Below are 6492 nucleotides of genomic sequence, written 5' to 3' on the forward strand. Positions count from 1 at the left end.
ACATAAATTGTAACCTACAACTATCCTGCAATTAGATTCATTAAAAAAAGTCTCATCTGTGTAAATCAGTACGAATGGGTCTACAGCCGTCTCCCCAAATCTCCACAGCATTCCTGGCACCAACACGTCGTGCTTCCCTCAGCCACCACCCTGCTGACAGACGTGCCGGCTGCCTCTCGTTTTCTCCCATTACAGACGCTGCATCCCTGTGAGGCATAAGCCTCTTCCAACCTGGTCCTGCCTGCTCTATGTTCCTACCCCGTGAACAGGAGACTTATCACGTACACAAGTGTCCTCAGGAGCATTTTACTAAAATTTTTAGTAATTGTTTTTTCAAAATCCTGAGTCCCAATAAGATGATTTTTATATCCACTTAGGGACAAATTAGTGCTCTCAGAAAGAGAGCTGTGGCCAAGCAGGTAGAAAGAGATGGAAAAGAGAGTGAAGAAGGTAGAGATGAAAGAGAAATGAAGAGGACAGAGTAAGAAAGAAAAGCAGACACGTGTTGCACGTGTACTCCCACGTTGCTCTATCTCCAACACGGGACACTGGACTGTCCAGCGGGAAGGAAACAGTTAAGTAAGACTTGGCATGTCCATTCAATGGAATATTATGCAGCCATTAAAATGGTAATTAGGAACACTGTGGGAGCATGAAACGCTTCTGATATTAAGGTAAAGAGTAGACTACAAAACTAACACTACATTATGATGACAACCATGCGCAGCGATGTGCCACGCAAGATGGGACGGGAAGACAAACAGATGAGAACGATCAGCTTTGTTGCAGTTGCAGAATTGTGGGCACCTCCACTGTTGTGCTGTTATTACACTGTTTTGTGCTATGATTGTGCAAGTCAAACAACCAAGAAAAGGGCAGAAAAGGAAAATGAATAAAAGCAAAAGAGAGGGAGCGATGAGAAGAGACTGGAGGGAAAGCTGTGCTTTGAGGCCTGGGCCGGCTTCAGGGCCACATCAGCCATAGTGTTACCTCAGGCTCTCCTCCCACGCCGCCCGGGATGAAAAGATTCACTGTACACAGATGTGCACCTCTCTCTGTCCCTCTTCCCTCTGCTATTTGTTAAGCCCACCAAGAAGTCAGGGACACCCATGTCAGGATTTCCAGGGACTCAGGGTCCAGTGGGCAAGAAGAGGTAAAGGCTTAGACATGAGAGCAGGCAATAGCCAATCAAGGGGGACGTCTCGTCCTTTGAAGGCAGAGGATGTGGAGTCCCAGACGACTTCACAAGCGAGGGACATTTGAGCTGGCTTTCAAAGGATGGGCGGAGATGTCAGGCAGAGGAAAAGTGGGTAGCCTTGGCAGAAGGCGCATGTGCAAAGGCCCTGGGGCCTAAACACACACACTACCATTCAGTATAGGGTTCAGGAGGGACAGAGGCAAGAGATGGGGCCCTGAATTTATCCGAGGGCAAAAAGAAGCTTGATGGGGCAGTCGCACACTCCAGTCTATGCTTTAGAGACAACCCTGAAGGCAGTGAGGACAGTGGGTGGGAGCAGGGCCAAGTGAAGAGAAGAAGCACGACGTAGAGGTCCTTGTTCGGGTTCTGATGAGAAAGAGCAACACCCCACACTGAACGATTAATGGGGTAGGGACAGAGGGATTAATTCAAGAAATCCACACAGAAAGCACCTGGAATATTTCCTGGCATGTAGTAAGTACCTGATCAATGATAACTGAAACAAAGCAAACGAGGAAAATGTGAAGGTACTTAAAACAAGATTCACACCTATCAGGTCGCCTCTCTCCATGAGACCAGGGAGGAACGTGTGGCCCGCCTGGCCCTGAAAGGTGGCCAGCCAGAGACTTTTGACAAAACTAGACCCGAACCTCCCAAGAAGAGGGTGCTTAGAAGAAAGTGTGGCTGTCAGCATGCAAACCCTGAGCTCACCGCGGTATCTGGGCTCCCGCGGAGAGAAAGAGAGATGCCAGGGGCCTGGCAGTTCATTCCCATCAAAGGGGGTTGGCAGCCATCATCTGTCTGGAGAGTGGGGCCTGTGCTCTTTGCCTGGTACCACGGAGGAAGTCATCGAAGTTGTGGATTTCCTTTGTTCTTGGGCTTCAACTACTGTCAGTTTACTGAAATTTGCGGAGAAGACGAAGTGGAGCCGGGAGACGTTGTCTATGCCATGTTGTCGGACGTGACGATGTGGACACGCGTCGGGAAGATCTGCTGAAGTGTTCCCCACTATGGGAAAGGCTCTGAAGGACCATCTCAGGCCTCGCGTCTGACCCTTGTGACAAGAACCACGAACACTCTCACCTGGAACGTGACACACGGTGGGTGTAGTGGGTGGGCAGCACGCTCGTGTCAGGCTCAGGCTGGACACACGACACACGCGACTGAGTAGCCGGATGCTGGAACCCGCTCTGAGCACAACAAAATCAGCCACGTTCTAGGACAAATTCTGATTTTGATGAGTGTAAGTCTTGCTTCTGGTTTCTGTACTCTTCTTTTTGGAGCTGACATCCACTGCGAGCTCGTGGGCAGGCACTGGTCCAGGGGTGTCTCGTGAGCCTCACGTCATGCCTGTGGGGTACTTTCTGGTATTAATGTCACACCACGATGGAGACACAGTGTGGAGAAGACAGGCGTTTAAGTGGGAGCCTGGGCTCCAGCCCGGTAGACGGACATCAGTGCTGCCAGCGCTGTAAATGCAGGAAGGATCTGAGTCACTGAGCAGCAGCCCTGTCAGGGGCTTCATTCCCAGGGAACAGATTATGGGGAAAGTGAATTATGCTCACTGAGAAAATGCAACTTTCCAAGAGCGTTAAGAGAGTGCTGGTGTCAAAAAATCTGAAAGCATTGCTCTATAGAGACACGTGTACTCCAATGTTCATTGCAGCTTTGTTTACAGTGGCCAAGACATGGAAACTACCAAAATGTCCTTCGATAGATGAATGGATAAAGAAGTTGTGGTATATATACACAATGTAATACTATTCGACATTAAGGAAAGATGATATAGGAACATTTGTGACAACATGGATCGATCTTGAGAATATAATGCTAAGTGAAATAAGTCAGACAGAAAAAGCAGAGAACCCTATGATTTCACTGATATGTGATATATAAACCAAAAACAACAAAAGAACAAGACAAACAAATGAGAAAGAAAAACTCATAGACACAGACAATAGTTTAGTGGTTACCAGAGGGTAAGGGGGTGGGGGGTGGGAGATGAGGGTAAGGGGGATCAAATATATGGTGATGGAAGGAGAACTGACTCTGGGTGGTGAACACACAATGGGATTTATAGACGATGTAATACAGAATTGTACACCTGAAATCTATGTATATTTACTAACAATTGTCACCCCAATAAATTTAATTAAAAAAAAAGAGAGAGAGTGCTGGTGTGTCTGTGTCCTGTTTCTCATGAAACACTGGGAGGCCAACGCTGGCCAATGCTAGGAGCCATTGCCACTGATGCCCACCAGGAGCCTGTGCTGGCCTGTGTCCAGCCAGCTCCGTTTGTTAACACTGTCCTGCCCTGGGGCCCCATGGATACTCTGAAATTGACCCACATCCAGCATAGGCCTATTGGAGTGCACTTTTCTATAAATGACGCTAATCCAATTTCTACTGCTTTTCTGTTGCCATTAAAAGTTCATAAATTTGTTCAGCTAGTTTCAGCATTGTTACTGATTTTTAAAAGTTACGGATTTCCGTTTCTAAGGTTTAGCAGAATAGTTTACTGATTGATCCGCTCACTAAAGACAACTAAAAATTCTGGACAAAATCATGAAATCTTTGTTTAAATGCATCAATAGACTGGATAGGAATAAAAGGTAGATTTGAAAGCCTAAAACCTTGAAAAGCAGGAGCCCAGACAGCTAACCTCACTCACATGTCGGCATTCACATTGAGCTTAAATCTTCACAAACCTTGCAAGGCCTGGGGGCTTATCAAAGGGAGGCATCTAACAGGAAACCACACGTATAGCATAAACCCATAAACCTGGGACCCAAAAGCTACAATTCATCATAAGGGTTAATTCAAAATAAATCATGCCCTGCCTACCTGTCTTGGACCTGGCACCAGACAGAAGGTAGAAGAACATCTCTCTGGAGAATTAATAACTCACAGCTAGCACTGTGCAGACTGGCTGCTCACATTCAGTCTTGATGGTTTAAATTATTTAAAGCCAAGAATTTATTCTGTGTGTATGATCCTAAACCGACAATGCCCTCAGATGCATGGCAGTAGCAAATGAAAAACAGTCCTGGAGGAAAACACTTTTGACCTAGAATCAGATAATTCCCAGATATACTTCTAGGAAACATGATCTCACAATAAAAAAATTTTTTTTCATAAAACACAAGGAAACAAGACACCATAAGTAAGGTCTGACAACAGACCTTAGAGAGCATAGTGGTTCACAACCAAGGGCCATTTTGCCCTCCAGGGGACAGTTTTGGTTGTCACAACTGTGAGGGGAGGTGTGTGCTACTGGTATTCGTGGGTAGAGGCCCGGGGTGATGCCAAACATCCTTCAGTGCCTGGGACAGGCCCCCACAACAAAGAGCTGCCTGGCCTGAGATGTCAATATTGCAAAGGCTGAGGAGCCTGAGATGCAGAATCAACCTGAAAAACATGTATAATAAGTATAAACTTCAAAAAATAAGAAATTTTAAATATGAGTAAAGAGCAAGGGAATATATACTATCAAGCAAATTTGAAGACCAAATAAAATTTCTAAAAATGAACTAAGTAAAGCAATTGAAATAAAAAATTCAGTGTAACAAACATTTTGGAACATACTGTGAAATTATCTGGTAAAATTGAAGCTGTATATAATCTGTGGCCCAACAATTCCATTCGTGGTATACAGCCAAGAGAAATGCATACATGTGTGCTCGAATATACACACGCAGCAATGTCCACAGCCCTGTTATTGAAGAGTGGTCTACAAAAGACGGAAAGAACTAACCCAACTATACATTAAAAACAGAATGAGAAATTATAATATATTCATGCAACAGACTGCCTACAGCAATGAGAGTAAATGAACCACAGGGACAAACCTGGGTTAATTTTTAAACATTATGTTGAATGAAAGAAGCAAGACCCAAAGTATGTATAGATTGTTATATAAAAAGAAAACAAACAAAAATGGACATAGCTGGTAAAACTATAAAGAGAAGCAAAGAGTGACTACATTATCGTCAAGGTAGTGGTTCCCACTAGCGGAAGAGGGGTTGGGGGTCAGGAAGAACTCTCAAGGGGGTTCTGGACCATGGGTGATATTCTATTTCTAGGGTGATTACTTGGTGTTCATTTGATAATTAAATATTCAGGTGTACTTTTATATTTTTGCACTTTACTGAATTGTGTTATATTTTCCCAATTTAAATAATATTTCAGAAATGAAATGGACAGTTTTAACAGCAGATTACAGAAAGCTGCAGTGAGAATCACTGTAATAGAAGACAGACCTGAAGAAATTGTCCAGAATGCAGTTCAGAGACAAAAAGGTGGGAAGGATGATAGGAAGATTACATTGGCATCCTAGCAGACAGGAGAGAAAGAAGGGGCAGAAGCACTATTTGGAGAGTTAACGGCTGCAAGTGTCTCAAGACTGAAGGACAGATCACTGCTAATAGTCCACCAGTCGAGAAGCCCAGCTAACGACACCAGTATAAAGAGCACTCCACCCCCCAGAACGCAAATTAGTGAAATGCAGGAATATGAGTGTTCGTTGCAATGTTATTTTTATCCTATAATTTACAAATAGTACTTTCTATTTAGTAAAATGTGATACAACATTTAACTGCGTGTATCGCATACATAGGACTTCTGACATGATGGAAAATGCATGGCTGTGTCCATACTCGGTTACACTAAGGAGCAGACCACTCGCTGACATCGCCTCCAGGGAGCCCTGCTGCAGTGCTGTTGCTGAGAAGAAGGAAGGTCCCAGCCGCCTGATTATACAGCACAGTATAGTGATAAAACGGGCTGCCATGATAAAACACCACTGGGGGGTTGGGGGCCTAAACCCCAGACATTTATTCTCTCAGTCTGGAGGCTGCATGTCCAAGACCAAGTTCCCGGCACGGTCACCTCCCGGTGGGGACGCTCTTGCTTCTTGCTCAGTGCACATTGCCCTTCCTTGGTCCATGCACGCAGAGCCAGCTCTCTGGGTCTCTTCTCACAAGGGCACAGATTCCCACCATGAGGGCCCCACCTTCATGACCTCATCTAACCCTCATCACCTCCTGAAGGTCCTTCTCCAAAAACCATCACAGTAGGGGTAAAGGCTTTGACACATGGAAGGGGGATACGTGAGTACCACACTCAGCCACTCATATTAGCTAATTATCATCTTCAGGTGTACTTACAAGGAATATGTATTTTGGGGCAGTGGGAGTGAGAGTGAAGACAGGTCCTAAGCGTTCGCAGCCCATTCCCCCAACAAGGCTGAGTGCTTCCTTGGCTCTGGGGACTCAGCAATCCACGGCTTCTGAGCC

The sequence above is a fragment of the Rhinolophus hipposideros genome, assembly GCF_964194185.1.
Source record: "Rhinolophus hipposideros genome assembly, chromosome: 26".
Taxonomy (NCBI): Eukaryota; Metazoa; Chordata; class Mammalia; order Chiroptera; family Rhinolophidae; genus Rhinolophus; species Rhinolophus hipposideros.